General features: G+C 33.8%; 1 protein-coding gene across 3 annotated transcripts in view; it reads right to left on the bottom strand.

Moving 5' to 3' along the window:
* Positions 1-1,349, bottom strand: part of LOC111046555 (serine/threonine-protein kinase OSR1) — a 43,430-nt gene extending 42,081 nt beyond the window's left edge. For 2 of the 3 annotated variants that reach the window (XM_039424442.1, XM_039424448.1), the window contains exon 1: positions 1,021-1,349. The gene's annotated coding sequence lies outside the window, so the exon portion shown is untranslated. The remainder of the gene's footprint in view (positions 1-1,020) is intronic. The other variant, XM_039424443.1, reaches the window with a different exon arrangement.
* Positions 1,350-18,915: the final 17,566 nt, after the last annotated feature.

The raw sequence follows: 18,915 nt of genomic DNA, 5'->3' as shown, positions 1-18,915 counted from the left end.
GAATAATTGAACGAATAATGTCATTCTATTCTTTCTCTTTTAAATGATAATAATATTTTTAGTTATTTTTGCTGGTGGGGTTTTGCCTGCAGCTGTATCTGTAGAATTATGTTTGGATAATGCATGAATGATGGTGATATAAGATTAAAGGGCCTACAAATCAGGCTTTGAATCATAAGAAGGTATCTTTCAAGTTAATTTATTTCTTGACAATAGAAATACATAAAAGACACGGTAAGGTGCAATAGGCATCCTTCAGAAATCCTTCAATTCATAATTTAAAATGAAAAATTGTATACCGTACTTCTAATTCACAGTAAGTATAATAATTGATAAATTATATTCAGCGGAGCTGGCTCGAGTGGTCACCCGTCCAACAGGGAAGGCAAGCGCACGTCTCATTGAGCGATCGGACCACAACGAGTCTACAGTAATTTACAATCATTCACTAAATTTATCTACAGTATGCAATTTATTTAATACTTCAATATTTGACGGTTTTGAAGATTTCATGATATTTCGAAAAGTGTATAGTTATTGGTAATGGTAATTAAATTCACTAATTGGATTACTTAAAATTAGAAACACAGACATTTTAGAACATGAAATGGACTTATCGAACTGTCATTAGACATCTGTATAAATGGGAGTATGCTTTTTCGGAATAGCACTTTGAATTTTATCTTCATTTTGTATGCATTCCGTCAGGAAATTTCACATAGAAACATAAATTTACGAAAAGATCACACTATACTGCCAGTGAAATACTTCTCACATAATTCTTATAGTAGATTAGTAGATGAAAATTAAGAATAAACGTTCACTTTCAACTTTTATTTTTGATTCACACTTGAAAATGACAAGAAATTTTTCACAACTTTCGATTTTTCCATACGTATAGCACCTTGGTAAAGTAGGTATAGTGGATTTCAGAAGTGCGATAAATATTTCACAAGAAGTAAAAGGTCTATTGGAAATTGAAGTTAATTGTGTGCTAACTGCGTTAATAAAGTAACTTACATCGATTAGCAGGTGACCTTGAAAAAGGCGGCAAGCAAACACTAATGACACACGAAGCACAGCGATGACACTTTCAAAACTATTTTCCGAAATAGAAAGTAAAGGTCCGAATAAGCGTCGATGGACGGTCGGCTTGCACGGAAGTTTCTTCATAGTGAAGGGTCGACCATCGGGCATCTAATCGGACATCGTCTGCTAGAATGGACTGCTAGCTACCAGGCAATTAACTGTCATAGACGACCAACGAGCACTTTTTATTGCTAAGCCCGCGCTGAAGGAGACGACACTATACTATACTAGCCTCCTCCAATTGACACTGAGAGACAATGAATGATTACAAGACCTACTACTCCACACTATGCTCTGTAGGCCGATTGCAGCTTAAAAAATTAGCTCCTTTTTCTAGTCGACAGCCAACATACCAGTGTACACTGGCTACTGGCTTCAAAGCGCCGAATAAAATTTAACGTGCCACTGAGCAGAAATAATAACAATTATTTAGACGCGTAGGCTGCGACTTGCTCGCACGCACACACACCAACAAGCGCCTCAATTCAGGTAGCTTCCATTCAGTTGGCCCAAGTCCGTTATCAATTGTTTTAGCTTACGACTTCAATTATTGTATATTATAATACACTGTATATATATGATAAAAAGAATAATTGATGTTAGTCAGCTTCTATACACTGATAGGAAAAAATAATTGCACAACACTAGATTTGAAAATTACCTTGATAAATCGTATATTATATAAATCCAAATAATGTGATGTATCGCATATTCTAATTACACTATTGTTCACGCTTGAAAGCATGAGCTGATAATGGAATAGGAATTGAATATTATTATTCGGCTTGCATAGCTAATTGAGAACATCAATTGCTGTAACATAGCCAAAATACATTACTTTTATTACGATTGTGATTCCACTACCACTAGATTGAGAAATATTTTAGGAATTTCTGTTCGCAAAAACTATAAAATCAAACGCAATAGTAGAGCAATATAAAATTAAAAGTAGTAGTAGAATGAGAATAGTTTGAAAGTAAAATAGATATTGTGTGAATCTTCAATTTTTGATTGCAGTAGAAGCTACTTTTATTCAAATAAAATACGAATATCTACCATACTTTTTCAAATTAAACATTATTATAAAGTTATAAATGGAGGGAGTCTATATCTATAGTCATGCCTTCTAGATCTAATTTTATTCGATGGAGAAAGTACAAGAATATGGGAGTTCAATATAAAATGTGAATAGTCATAGGCCTATCCTAAGTTCTGAGATTTCTAAGAGCCGTAGTTATAATACAGGTACTCTTCTTATTTAATATTATATTCATAGAAATGAGTTGAAAAACTTATTCTTGTTGACATACAAAAAATCGACATACTGTAGTGAATGAGGCGCGGATCAAGGACTTGAGCTGGTGGCTGGTGAGGGGAGGGTACTTGATTGGGCCCCATTTGACTCCTTCCCACCCGGAAAATTACTCATTAGTAGAATGACTCAACATTTTTTCAAACACCTCTTGGAAAACCTGTGGGGGGGGCAATCGCCCTCCCCATATTGATTTCGCGCCTGCTACCTGAGACGTTTTACTTACAATATTTAGACATTTAGCAGTATGTCTAAATATTGAGTTAGTCGATAACTCTAGGTTCTAATACCTCTAGGTATTTCTATTAATAATTGAGTTAGCCGAATGAAATTAATTAAGCTTATAAAATAGTTTGAAGTAGGTTATTATAAATTTACTTCTCAAATGGAGTCAATAACTACATTGCTATGAATCACTAATTATTAATTTAATAATTGTATCAACAAATTAAGATAATTGCCGATTATCGATTCTGATCCTAATGAAACATAAAATTCGAAGTTTTCAAGATTTGGTTTTTCATTCACTCAACAATAGTAATCTACGATGGTTATTTTTTCTCAACCTCTCGTCAATAGTGTGGCAATAGTCAATAGTGGCACTTTTGAGTCTGCCGCGAAGTGCTAGTTACGTAGCGTTATTAGGTTTTGCAAGCAAAATGTAATTGTTCAGAATAAATCTAAATTATTCAAGTTTAATTATGAGTGATGATGTTATGAGTGAATGGTCTCGGAAAATGAAAGACGCATCAGTTTGAAATGACTTCGAAAATCGTGGTGACGCATGACAGCAGCTCTGACTCACAGTGCTGGCGCAACCAAACGGCTTCTCCAGCAAATCAAATGCGATAATTTCGATCACCCACCATACAAACCTGACTTGGCCACTAATAACTTTATTCTTTTTCGCCAACACTAGACATGACTTTGAGAGCAGAGCTTTCGTACTAAAAAAGAGCTAAAAAAACAACGTTATAGCCCACTTAAACTCATTTGTCTGCAGCATTTCATGAAGAGGGTTTTGGTAGGCTGGTCTACTGGTATGAAGAATGCCTCAACCTTCACGGCAGTTATGTTAAAGAATTATCATAAGTGTAATTTACTTTTTGAAAAAGTTTTCTTTTATATACATTCGCCTTTTATTTATGACCAATCGGAGTTTGAAGAAAAATTACCCTTGTATTTTAAAAACATAAGTTACTAGTATTATTTAGAATGAAGCTTTAGTTCTCATTCTCATAACCTGTCATGCAATACGTTTAATTAAAATAATTGACGGTACACTACGGCTGATTATAATTTAGGCGAGGTATTTATTTACATGAAATAAGTTGTACGTTGTAAAAAAATAAAACCTTCCTTCTTCTGTGCCTGAGTACAAGAAAAACCTTTTTTGTGCATTAGGTCCGACGAGTGTATGTTTCTATAGTTTACAAATCACTTTCTCATCTTCTACTGTGCTGATTGTTGATTTGGAAATAAAATATGCCATATTATGAAATCAAGGAAAGTACTGTGTGTGTGTGAATCACATCACATGTTTTACATAACGTTATAACTAAAAAAATAGGCTGAAAAAGAACACTGTAATATTACATTTATAAGTATTCTTGAAATCCAAAGATATTATTGAATTATTTTCGGTGAATCAAGCTCTCATAGAGTATTCATGTCTGAAATCATTACGGTATACCAAAATCAATAGCATAAGGATTTATGTAGCACATCTTTCCAACTTACTAGTCTCATGGAATGAATTTATTATATAAGATAGTCTACTGGCAGGCACTTAGAATAAAAATGGGCTTTATTCGGTTAGATAGCTCATTCCACAACAGTGCTTCGAGTAGACCACATCAGTATCATAATACATGAACATTCAAGGTAAAGTGTCGATCTTGATATCCTAAATCTAAATGATGCTGAAGGCTTGCTGGGCCCACTTTATAAAAAATCATGCAGGCTATAAACATTGAATTTTCTCAACCAGCATTGAAAACTGAGAACTCACCAATAATCAAATCGATAATCAATTATTATTTTTTTTATTACAGAAAATTTTACTTTCGTCTGTCCAATGCTTTATGGTTTCGAAATTGAACCAAATTACTGTGCAAAAATAATGATTGCCGACAGACAATAAAGTACCGTACAAGTATTGTACTGGAAGTCTAGTTAAGTCTACAACACATACATTTTTTGCCGTCCTTCTATTAGATTCTAAATTATATTAGAACTAGCCGTCAGGCTCGCTTCGCTCGCCATATCCGTCTAGCCAGTGTGCTCCGCCCCCTGGACCCCCGACTGGATCGTCCAAGAATGAGATCAGCAGGCTCGCTTCGCTCGCCTGAATTTTCATTTGAGCATTTTTATCATATGCTAGGACGATCCAGTCGGGGGTCCAGACTAAACGTCTGGCTAAACGGATATGGCGAGCGAAGCTAGCCTGAAGGCTAGTAATATAATATTCCCAGTAATAGCTCTGATTGAAGTAGCAGTTCCCAATCAATTTATCCGCGATAAATGCATTTCAATCTACAACTTGGTGCCAACCTAAAAAAGTCAACTCAACTTAATGTCAACGTGACAGTTATTAATTTAGATACTAGCTAACAACTGTTTCGAAGAGGTACTCTCTCTAGATTATAGTTCTATATTAACATATTATGGTGTGGACATTTTTCAATTATAATTAAGAGAATAAGAAGAATATACATGCTAAAGGACGAACTTTAAACCCTTAAAAACTACCCTTAGAGTTAAAATATTGCCAAAAGATTTCTTAGTGCGCCTCTAAAGGGCCAACTGAACATACCTACCAAATTTGAACGTTTTTGGTCCGGTAGATTTTTAGTTCTGCGAGTGAGTGAGTGAGTCAATCAGTCAGTCAGTCAGTCAGTGAGTGAGTGCCATTTCGGTTTTATATATATATATATATATATATATATATATATATATATATAGATAAATTAATATAACTTGACAAACAGATGATGTGTTTATGTGTTTGCAAATGTTTATATGTTTCTTTTCATCTGGTAGATTTCATATCTGGTAGCTTTAGGACTGCAAAAAATCTATGTGTGTGTAACTTTATAGCTTCATTCGTTTGTTCGTGTCAGGTGATTTTAAATGCCAATATACAGAGTGGGTGAAAAGTCCGAGAACGGCCTAATATCTCATACACAAAGGTAATTTGACGGTGGGTGTGATTGGGGATCCTACTAAAATTGAAAATACAGTAGAACGTCTATAATCCGGATTGGTTGGGACCGGACCCCATCCGGATTATCAAATTATCCGGATTATCGGAATGACGTTAAAAAACGGTCAGCACGCACTATTAAAGAAACAAAGCTGTTAAAATTGCATAAACAGTATTCAATTATTGGTAGGTAGAGTATAAGATACTGTATATACATTAAAACACGTTTTTAAAGCTCTGTATCGTATTTTATTTATAGCAACATGTACTGTGAATATATGTAGCCTATATATAAAGTACAACATATGTTGTACTTTTACTGTGTACAACGCACAGTAAAAATTTTAATTCTTGTCAGAGACGAATCCGGATTATTGACGGTCCGGATTTTTGAATTATCGACGTTCTACTGTGCTACTTTACTAAAAATCTGGTCCACCATTTTGAATCCGCCATATTGAATGCAACTTTGTTTTTTAAATGGGAAGGTTGTCATGCGATACATGTTCTCGATACGGAATTTCAAGAAAAAATTAATGGCGAAAACCGCATATCGATATCTCAGACCGTTTCGAAGATATTCACATTATTAATCAATACTATTCAAAGCAGAAAGGAGAGAAAAAAGTATGAGAACGGCTTAAAAGCAGGGAACCCACTATGCCGTCACCGTCAGGCACCGTCCAGCATCGACCGTCTTCATCAGTCGCCGCCTTCACCGTCATTTCTCCGGCGATAACCCACTTGCCCGTCTGGTTAGCTCCGTCAGAAACCGGAGCTAACCAGAAGAAATGCATCAGTTGCGATGGAGAGTTCATCAGACGAGGAATTACTAGTAATAGTCACAGCATGTGCTGAAGAAGAAGAGATATAGAAACGGAGGGAGCATAGGTACTGGGTGCTCACGAAATCTTCAGAAGAAGAATCGAATATGGTGAATTTCATCATTTGTTTGACGACTTGAAAAAAGACGATGCTAAGTTCTAAGTGCTAAGTTCCGCATGACTCCAAAGAAGTTCTACGAATTGCTTGAGTTACTGAAATTCCCAGTGGAACACAGTAATTTCCGTGAGGTCATTGGTCCTGAGGAGCGGCTGGCCTTGACACTGGAGTAAGTAACTGCTAACTTTTCCTGAGTCCCTGGGATCAAGATCTTCAATTTGAGCCCTTTCCCATCATCGTGTGATTTGTCAAATGGCCAAAACTTTGATTTCATAATTTTGAAATTATGATACCTGACATGGTATCAAACTTTTCAGAGATTTCCTGCCAAGCACTATCTTTCTTCCTGTTGTCGTAATAACTATTATCACTTTAGTATTATACAGGAAGGGATACTCCCTAAAGCTGGGTTTACACGCTCAAGCCATTTGCGCAAACTGGCTTGCGCAAGAGTAGTAACAAAAAGAGGAGTCTGGGGCAAAGGTGCACCAGACTCCCCCTTCACCTCAAGGTCACCCAAGTTGACCAAACCTAACCTCAAGGCCATCCAGGTCAACCAAACCTAACCTCAAGGCCATCCAGGTCAACCAAACCTAACCTCAAGGTCATCCAGGTCAACCAAACCTAACCTCAAGGTCATCCAGGTCAACCAAACCTGACCTAAAAAAAAAAAAAAAAAAAAAAAAAAAAAAAAAAAAAAAAAAAAAAAAAAAAAAAAAAAAAAAAAAAAAAAAAAATTAAAAACATATAAAATCGGGAATGAATGGAAAAAAAATAAAAATCAGACAAACTAGAGGTTCAGTTATGGTAAGGATTTGCGTGCGCATGCGCGAAATAGTATATTTCGCACCTAGGGCCGAAAATGAGATATTTCCGGCTCGAAATCGGTTTTTAAGTCCGAGGCCGTAGGCCGAGGACTAGGAAAGATTGAGAGCCGGAAATACATTTTTGCCCATGGTGCGAACGCTATTTTTCGCCACACAAAAAAAACTTCCCAATATATAAGAAATTAAAAAATAAATAAAATTCAAACAGCCTATTTTGATAGTTTGAATCTTGGTTATGACAACTTTTACTGTCAATTAATTTCAATATTACAAATTAATAATTTACAATAGTGGCCATATTTTTATACTATTTATATTTGGCGCGAGCTTTGCGCCCGGTGCAATATATCATGGATAGATGGATGAATAGAATTTTCATTACTATTTTGAAATAATGTGATGAAAAAATTAATATATTGCATATTTCACAGTTTTGTCTCAAAATATATCTAAAGAATTGATTGAAATTTAAATTACGGTAACTAATATAAAAAATAGGTAATAAAAGTCGAAATTCATCGACAAAAAAAAAGTCATTGACCGAGATTCGAACCTAGATCATGTTTGTTATTCACTGAGCTTTGAGTTCTGATGTATTACGCCTTTACACTCTCGGCCATTGCATATTGTTGAACATAGGGGCCTGACTGATAACACTTAGCATACACATAATACTGTACACTGTAAACTGGACTTCTAAAAAAGTTTACTTCACTGCTAAAAAGCGTACAACAGACTTTGGCTCATGACTTATATTATTAAAATTAATATCATTATCTTTCTCACAATAAAATTTTCACTCTGAATTAAGTCAGGTAACGTATGTAGGCTACTATAATATAGTGTATAGTGGCAAATTTGAAGCCGGTTGCCGAGAGATTTTCATGCTCAATCTACTCCACTTGATTTTTTTTGTTTCAATTGTATCTGAAGCCTGATAATTGGGAATCTATCTGCATTACTGGGCGGAGCTCCTGAAATTTTTACAGATATGGGACTTGTGACAGTTGATAGAGCTTATCGATGACTATTTTAGGTATGAATTTGATGAAAATCGTTGGAGCCGTTTCCGAGAAAATCACGAAAAACCCTGTTTTGACAACATTTTCGCCATTTTAGCCGCCATCTTGAATTGCATTCAATCAAAATTGTTCATGTCGGATCCTTATAGTGAAAGGACCTTAAGTTCCAAATTTCAAGTCATTCCGTTAATTGGGAGATGAGATATCGTGTACACAGACGCACATACACTCATACACACACACACATACAGACCAATACCCAAAAACCAGTTTTTTGGACTCAGGGGACTGTTAAAACTATTCTCCATCTTCAAACAATCTTTTTTACTGATTTTTGATTTTGTATTGTCATGTTTCTCTGCAATTGTTGGATATTCTCGACTGGTTCTGTGGAACTATTATTAATTTTTCAAGACTTGAAGACTTGTTTCAATTTACATATTTTATTTCCATTACAGCATTCTCAAAATGGCTGCTTGTGTGCGTCACCGCGTCTGTCTGCAAGTTTAAATTTGTTTTACATATTGCAGACTCTTGTTTTTACATCGAGTGCTAACCTTGTTCAGTAATTCTTTGCTTGCATTGTGGGACTGAAAGTTTACCCATCATTCATTCTATTGATAATTATTGTGATATATTGCCAATATCACTGATTAACGTGACTCTCAATTGTAAATCGCATTTTACAACTATTGCAACTGAATATTTCCAAAACTTGGGAAATATATCCTTCGAAACATTGATTGAAAACTCTTCCTCTTCAACTGGCTGCTGTTTCATCGGCATTTCAAACAAGTTGGAATCTTTTTCTCTCCTGATGTGTCCATTTGAGCTATTGGAAGCTCACGCTGTCTTTGAAGGCCCTAGACCAAACCGGGACCTTGACTTTGGCCTATTCGAGCTATTGGAAGCTCACGCTGTCTTTGAAGGCCCTAGACCAAATCGGGACCTTGGCTCTTGCATTATGTTCCGCAGCCAAGTATTTTTGTATCATCTACTTTGTATTTTTATACTGCCCTGATCTATTGTTTTTATCTTTCAAGTTAGGAATTCATGGTTGTTAATAATCAACTTTACTTTATTTTTGAGTTATTGCTCTTGAGAATTGTTTGTCAGTTTTTTGTAATCAATTCATGAATGTTCTGTGAACATTGCAATTATCAATCCTATTTAATTCTCTGTTATTTGATTATTGCTAAAGCTTAGTTTCTGCATTTTGCAATTAGACTATTTCAGTACAGGCTAATGTTATTCATATAACCTTATGGTTAATTTTAACCTACCTGTTTTCTTTTGTTGGTATCGAACCAATTCAAATGTTGAAGCCTTGTAATTCAACATATTTACATCTTAATCTTCCTAGGTGTTGTTTGTTATTAGAAACGACAATTGTAGGTTTAATCTTAAGACTATTTATTATAGACTCTGGTATTCTATAAACGTTTTTTTGTAACTGTTTCATTATTCCATTTTGATACCAGATAGATTATTTTCTATGTGCTGTAATATTACATTTTTTCTCGATTGGAATCGAATCTTCAATTCGAGATCTGTAAAACTTTATAGTAAATATCAGAGTAATCGATATACGGACAACTTTTTGACTGAGAATTTATCGTAAATGATTGTGTTGCATGTTCCATGGTGTCACCGAGGCTGAGTTGACAGAATTAACAGATAAATGGATTATTTAAATAGAGATGATATATAAAAATTTAAAATAATAGTTTCAAAATAACGTTTTATTGAGAACAAATATAAAATGTGAATTCTAAACTTGTAATTTATAAATTTTTGGTGATGTGTCCATGATGCCGACACTGATTTTGAGATGTGGTTTTTGTTCTGACAAGGAGGCTTCCTTCTTCTCTAAAAATGATGGCAGGCTGCGTGTGTTCTAATTTTGTTCTCTCTGAATATTTTCTGTTTAAGTGAATTATTAATGTTTTAATTGAGTTTTGAACAGTTTATAGTGTTCTATTTTGTCTATAATTAATTGATTTGTGTGTCTACAAGCCTATAGCCATTGTTTTTCAACTATATAAGTGGATAAGTATTTAGTTCGTAATGATTTTAGATGCTTAAGTGTGTAAGATATTGTTCTTTGTGTATTTGTGTAGTATATTTCCAAAATTCTTCTGAAGATTATAAGTTGATTTGCTTTGAAAACTGGATTTCTCATTCATAGGTGATAGATCCATTCATAGTTTATCAAGAATCTATTACGTTGGAGCCGATAACTTTCATTAGGTTAATAGGTGAAAAATGCTATCCAACTGAATTAGGAGAAATTGGTAGCACGGCAAATGGTACGCCCTGGTGTGGGACTCAAACTAAAAAATATATCCCTGGTTATAAAAAATTATGTTTAGGATAGATGTCTTGATAGGTTATGAATGGTATACTGCTGAATGGGAGGTCAGTTCTGGAGTGGTCAAGTTTTAATGAATAGATATCAGTGCATATTACAAAATGGCAGACATTAAAAATGATCTGAATCTTATAGCATTCTTAACACAAAAGTTTGATGAGCTAAATGCTAGATTTGATGAGCAAAATGCTAAGTTTGATAAGCAAAATGCTAAGATTGATAATTTGAAACAAGATCAAAGTGCTAGGTTTGATGATATGAAGCAAGAATTTGCTAGCATTAGACTAGAGTAGGTTAGTATAAACCTTCTATTGAAAGATGCACATGAGACATTGATTGATAGTCATGAAGATGAAGGCAGATTGAAGCAGGATGATAGTAGTGTTGAGATACAAGATCAATTAGTTCAAGTTCAGATAATGTAGGCCTAGTTAATGTTATTGAAAAAGTAAATCGTAGTGAGATAGTAGAATTGAGTAATGTAGTAGGTAGGGTCTTTATTTAAAGAAAGTAGTATTGCCAAATTGATAGTTAGGAAAACAGTAAGTAAAGGGAATGTTTACATGAGACAGGTTTCTGTAGAGGTTAGGAACAATGTCAACAAAATGAATCTTGCTTTGAATCAAGTTGATGAATTCAACTTTCAACTAAAAATTAAAAAAGTGTATGCAAAGCATTATCTAGTGAACATGACTGACTTTTGTAAGCAAAATGGCTTTGTTGAAACAAATGAACCCATGAATAAAATCATGTTCTTGAAGAAAACAAAGCACAAAGTTTCCATTGATGTGTTAGTATTCAAAGGTTGTTTCAAGTTGCTTATTTACAAGATGATGACAGTGAATCACATGATGAAAGGGTATTCCCCAACACACAATGATTAGGAATCCTGTGTTATGCCGGGATTCAGAATAGCATAATCGCTACGCAGTGTATGGTAAGAGTCATAATGTGTCTTTTTTCTTTCCTGTAGCCTATTTTTCTTGGCCCTTAATCTTTTCAAATTTCGATTCTTTCCTGTCTTGTGTAATGTTCAGTAAATTTCTTCTATGATGCATATCTTAACCAATCTTGTCCATAGTCATTTAAATTTGTATTTTTCTGAAATAATTTGGAAGTTAAAATAGTAGCTATTTTCCTAATCTTTAAATTGTTGATAAAACTTAACTTTTCTAAAATATATCCATTGTAGTGTAAATAATTGTTTGCTTGCGGTATATTTTTTCATCATGTATTACATATTTTAATTATGTCTATTTTTTGTCAAGTATCATATTAGGTAATTAGGTTTTTCAGAGCAAATTATGTCCCATGTTTCATCTTTCATTGCATATCGTGCCATAAGCCATATGTAATTAGGTTATAGTTTTCTTCTGGCTTTTAACCCATTTTGCATTTTTTTTTTTGCTGTCCAATACTTTGGATTTTGGTAGACAAGTAGGTGTGATTCTTTTAGAGGTGTGGGCGTGAACCACATATGGCTGGACTCGATTATCTGACCTACTTGTTTGCGATATAAAAACTTTAAGACTGCAACATCAAATGTTTGTAAAAAACCTTTGCATACTTTTGTCTTGATTTTCTTGAAGATTTTAAGGTCATCAGCATACATCAGAACCTCACAGTCCAGAACTCCTACAATGTCATTCATAAAAATACTGAAGAGCAGTGGACCAAGATTGGAGCCCTGAGGAACCCCAGACGTTGTTGTGAAGCTTCTGGAAGTGGCTCCTCTGAATCGTACACAAAATGTTCTATATTCAAGATATGACGTGATCCAGCAAATAAGATCCTGATTGAACCCGATATCATAAAGCTTTCTGATCAGTACAGAATGGGGCATCTTGTCGAAGGCCTTCTCCAGATCCAAGTATACGACATCTACTTGCTCTTGATTCTCCACATATGGTCCAACATATGATAAGAAATTTGCCAAATTAGTGGTGGTAGATTTTTGTGGCATGAACCCATGTTGAGAGTCGGTGATGGTAGTCTTTACATTGCTGAAAATATGCCTGTAGACAACTCTCTCAATTATTTTTGAAAAAGGGTTCAGAATAGAGATTGGTCTGAAATCTTCGATACTGTTGGATCTGGTCTTTTTAGGGATAGGTACAACAACAGAGTGTTTCCAGACACTTGGAAATATTCCCATTAGGAAACTGCTTTTGACAATCGATGTCAGTACTGGAGAGATTAGATAACTCAAACCTTTTATAATAAATATTGGAATTCCATCAGATCCTGGAGAAGAGTTTTTTAGCGCATAAATTTCCTTAAGAACTTCCTCCTCATTCACATCAGGTAATCCAAAAGATGATGAGCTGGGATTATCATTGACTGGAGTGCAATAAGCAGATGTTGAGATCTTTTTCTGATTCAAGGAGGAGAAGTAATTGCCAAAGTGCTCACAAATTTTGTGTGGTTCAGTCACATTCACCTCATCAACTGATATAGTGGATGGACAATTATTAGACTCTGTCCTGTTGTCCCTTACATATTTCCAAAAGCATTTCGGCTGGGTTTGCAGATGTGTCTCTGTCTTTTGAGTCATAATAGATTTGTCTTGAAGTAATTGACCTTTCACCTGAGAGCGGAGAGTAGAATACTTTGAGTAATCTCTGTCAAGCAAACTCTTTTTGTATATCTTGTGTGCTTTTTTCTTGGCTTTTATCATCCTGATCAACTTGCCTGAGAACCAACTGGGATAAGCTGACCGTTTAGGTGTCCTTTTTGGAATGCAGTTATTCATGGCTTTCTTTAAGACATCAGTAAGTGTTGCTGCAGCTCCGTTGGGATCATTATAGTCCAAAATGTTGTGCCAATCAGTATCTCTCACCTCCTCATACAGTTTGTAATAATCTCCTTCCCTGAAGCAGTATACTGCTTTTGGTGTAGTTGGTGTGTTCGCAGCAATGTTCTGAACATTTACAGCAAAAGGTGGATGATAAACATCCGGGGTAACAAATGGTGAAACTGAGTGAGATACAGCAATGTTCTTCAGGTTACTGACCACCAAATCAAGTACACGGTCATCATTTGAGCCCCTATTGAATTGATCCAAGCAGTTCTCTTCCAGAAACTGTAATACTACTTCGGCTCTTCGTAGTGCTTGGTAATGAGCATTGGGAACAAGAGAGTAATCCATCCAATGAACAGCATCAGCATTGAAGTCACCCAATATAATCAGGTCCAGTGAGTCACCAACCAATTTTCCACTCAGTTTTTCAAAATATCTGCTCAAGGATGACAAATCAGAAGTGGGAGAGACATAGTGACAAGCAATCAGAAGATGATTCGCAGGAAGTTTGATTTCAATCCAGACGACTTCAGGTAAGAGTTCAAGGTCCAATCGCCTCGTTGCAGGTAGGGATCTTTTAACAGCAAGCAGTGAGCCTCCACCTCTAGTCTGTCCTGTAGCATCATATTGCCTATCAGCTCTGAACACATTGTAATCGGGTGGAAAGAAGCTTGAGCTATTATGTTGATCGCCTAACCAGGATTCAGTTACAGCTACAATATTGAAATCATTACTAACAACTGAAGTAAGAAATTCCATTGACTTTGTTCTTAGACCTCTGACATTTTGATAAAATATATTCAAGTCCTTCATTGCGAGCGTCCCATTGAATTCACACTAGCATTTCCGCCAACAGGCTTACAGTTGGAATGAGACAGTTTCCCATAGAATGGAGAGATTATAGCTCCTTCAGGCCAGGCATCAGGCTTATTGATGCAAAATGTGCATCAATAAAATCAACCGCGTCAATAGTGAAAGAAATGAACATTTTTTGATTTATTGAAATTTTATGTGAAAATTAAATGTAACAATTCATCAATTCATTAAAAAAAAAAATAATAAATAAAAATAATAATAATAATAAATTTTTCATTCAACATACTAAATTTTTTTTTTATGCAATAAAAATTAAATTTTTCTATCTATTGAATTTATGTGCAATTTCAAAAAACTATTCTTTACATATTAAACTTTCTGTTGAGATATTTTCCTTTAAATTATAAAACTAAATCAAAAGTAATATTGATATTCTATATTTTGAAATATTGTTTGGAAACATATAACGAACGCTATTGATGAATTTTTATAATAATTTTCAATATTATTGGATGACATGTAATGTTTTTCTAGAAAAAATTGTTACTGTTCTCGAATTTAAATTTCAACAATTTTCATTAGGGTCAATGTAATTTTTTTTCTTTAAATTTTCAAACAGTAAAATTTTTTTATGTCAAGAGGGGGGTATTTGTAATATTACATTTTTTTCTCACATTGGAATCGAATCTTCAATTCGAGATCTATGAAACTTTATAGTAAATATCAGAGTCATCAATAGACGGACAAACTTTTCGACAGAGAATTTTTTTATCGTAAATGATTGTTGCATTGTTCCATGGTGTCACCGAGGCTTGGTTAGCAGAATTAATAGATAAATAGTTTATTTAAATAGAGAATATAAATATATAAAAAATTAAAATAACAGTTTCAAAATAAAGTTTTATTGAGAACAGATGTAGGGTGTGAATTCTAAACTTGTAAGTTATAATTTTTTGGTGACGTGTCTGTAAAATCGACACCGAACCAGGCTTTGTTCTGACTTGTAATTTTTAGCGGTGGCTTCTTTCTTCTCTAGAGAAATGGCTGGCTACGTGTGTTGTTGTAAAATTTTGCTCTGAATCATTTTCGTTTATTAATGTTTTAAATTGAGTTTTAAAAAATTTATAGTGTTCTATTTTGTTCGTATATTGCTATTTGTGTATTCAAGCCAATAGCCACTGTTTTTCAACTGTAAACTGGATAAGTATTTTAGTTCGTAGTAACTCTGAATAATTAGGCTTATAAGATATAGTTCTTTGTGTATTTGTATAAATTCATCTGAAGATTATAAGTTCATTTGCTCTGAAAACTGGATTTCTCATTCATAGGCGATAGATCCATTCATAATTTATCAAGAAACTATTACATTGGAGCCGACAACTATCCTTAGGTTAATAGGTGTTAAATGCTATTCCAACCGATTTAAGGAAAAATTGGTAGCACGACAATGGCTTCACAATTCATTAATACTTTCAAATTTTAAAATTGATTTATTATAACAAAAGAATTTATACATAAGAATAGATTTCAGCATGTTCTAAATTGAACCATCTATTTTTTAAATAATTTCATAATTTGAAGACTGTCTTATAAGTACAAACATTTCAAGGTTACAATACAAAGATGATCAAGATGGATAATGGGTAAATAAGTTCCCTAAAAAATACAAACAAGAGAAAAAGAAAATTGGGTAAATAAATTTCCTAAATAATACAAAGAAGAGAAAGAGTAATTAGAGCCTATCCTAAATGTCAGTACTGAACTTTCATGAGGAAGTATATTTAATAAAATATACTACTATGGAATTTTGTAAATTCCAAGTATGACTCTAATTTGTTATAATTGTGAGCTAATTACATATGGGTTAATGCACGATATGCAATGAAAGATGAGAACATGGAACATAATTTGCTCTGAAAAACCTAATTACCTAATATGATACCTGAAAAAAAATAGACATAATTAAAATATGTAATACATGATGAAAAAATATACCGCAAGCAAACAATTATTTACACTACAATGGATAGATTTCAGAAAAGTTAAGTTTTATCAACAATTTAAAGATTAGGAAAATAAGCTACTATTTTAACTTCCAAATTATTTCAGAAGAATACAAATTAAATGACTATGGACAAGATTGGTTAAGATATGCATCATAGAAGAAATTTACTGAACATTACACAAAGACAGGAGAGAATCGAAATTTGAAAAGATTGAGGGCCAAGAAAAATAGGCTACAGGAAAGAAAAAAGACACAATTATGGACTCTTACCATACACTGCATAGCGATTATGCTATTCTGAATCCCGGCATAACACAGGATTCCTAATCATTGTGTGCTGGGGAATACCCTTTCATCATGTGATTCACTGTCATCATCTTGTAAATAAGCAACTTGAAACAACCTTTGAATACTAACACATCAATGGTGACTTTGTGTTTTGTTTTCTCCAAGAACATAATTTTATTCATGGGTTCATTTGTTTCAACAAAGCCATTTTGCTTACAAAAGTTAGTCATGTTCACTTGAGAATGCATTGCATACACCTTTTCAATTCTCAGTTGAAAGTTGAACTCATCAACTTGACTCAAAGCAACATTCATTTTGTTTACATTGTTCCTAACCTCCACAGAAACCTGTCTCATGTAATCATTCACTTTGTTTATAGTTTTCCTAACCTTCAATGTAGCAATATCACTTTCATGATAGTTGACTTTCAGTGAAGACAACTCCCTACCTACTTCTTTACTCAATTCTACTATCTCATTAGGGTTGACTTTTTCAACAACAGTAACTAGGCCTACATTGTCAGAAACTTGAATGAGTTGATCTTGTATCTTAACACTACTATTATCATGCTTCAATTTGTTTTCATCTTCATGATTATCACTCAATGTTTCATGTGCATCTTTCAATAGAAGGTTTATACTAACCTGCTCTAGTCTTATGCTAGCAAATTCTTGCTTCATATCATCAAACCTAGCATTTTGATCTTGTTTCAATTTATCAATCTTAGCATTTTGCTCATCAAACCTAGCATTTTGCTCATCAAATCTAGCATTTAGCTCATCAAACCTAGCATTTTGCTCTTGTTTCAAATTATCAAACCTTTGTGTTAGGAATGCTATAAGATTTATATCATTTTTAGCTCCTACCATACTTGTTTCATTTGATATTTCTACTACTTTCTCATGAATTGTTACATTTGAAACGTTTTCACTTACAGCTACACTATCATTTGAGTCATTGTTTAAGGTTAGGTCTAAATCTTGTGATTCTTCATCTAAGTTTTGAATGTTTTCACTGGATAAAACTTCATTATTTTTATTGTTCTCCATCTTGCTACTGCGTAAAAAATATTTACTCATTAGAACCTGAACTTTCTCGAACCAATTTCCCACTCAGCAGCATCTCCCATTCATAATTCATCAAGATATCTATCCTACCAATAATTTTTTATAACCAGGGATATATTTTGTAGTTTGAGTCCCACACCAGGGCGTACCATTTGCCGTGCTACCAATTTCTCCTAAATCGGTTGGATAGCAAATTTTCACCTATTAACCTAAGGAAGGTTATCGGCTCCAATGTAATAGATTCTTGGTAAACTATGAATGGATCTATCGCCTATGAATGAGAAATCCAGTTTTCAGAGCAAAAGAACTTATAATCTTCAGAAGAATTTTGGCAATACACTACACAAATACACAAAGAACAATATCTTACACGTTTAAGCATGTAAAGTCACTACAAGCTAAATACTTATCCAGTTTATATAGTTGAAAAACAATGGCTATAGGCTTGTATACACAATAAACAAATGATAGACAAAATAGAACACTATAAACTGTTTAAAACTCAATTTAAAACATTAATAATTCACTTAAACAGAAAAATATTCAGAGAGCACAAAATTACAACACACGCAGCCAGCCATATTTTTAGAGAGAAGAAGGAAGCCTAGCTACAAGGAACAGAGCAGAGCTTTGTAGACACTTCAAACCAGTTTCGACGTTAAGGACACGTCACCAAAAAATTATAAATTACAAGTTTAGAATTCACATTTTATATTTGTTCTCAATAAAACTTTATTTTGAAACTGTTATTTTAAATTTTATATATCATCTCTATATTATCTGTTAATTTTGTTAACTCTGTTTACAGAGTTTCTTTTTCCAGTGATACCATTGAACATGCAACACAATCATTTACGATAAATTCTCAGTCAAAAAGTTGTCCGTATATCGATGACTCTGATATTTACTATAAAGTTTTATAGATCTTGTATTGAAGATTTGATTCCAATCGAGAAAAAATGTAATATTACACATGATAATAATAAGCAGTATCAAGGAGGTAGGAATTATTTCCAAAATCAAAGGTACCAAAATGGACCAAGCAATAATGGTCATAGAGATCAAAATTTTCAGAATAATTTCAGAGATAATTGATAAATATGCGCCTGATATCTATCAAGATAACTTTTCTGGTAGCAAAATTAATAGAGGACCAGGTAGGCTGAGTCCT

The sequence above is a fragment of the Nilaparvata lugens genome, chromosome 3, assembly GCF_014356525.2.
Source record: "Nilaparvata lugens isolate BPH chromosome 3, ASM1435652v1, whole genome shotgun sequence".
Classification (NCBI taxonomy): Eukaryota; Metazoa; Arthropoda; class Insecta; order Hemiptera; family Delphacidae; genus Nilaparvata; species Nilaparvata lugens.
Note: the sequence above shows the minus strand (reverse complement) of the source record. Positions and strands in the feature narration are given on the sequence as shown.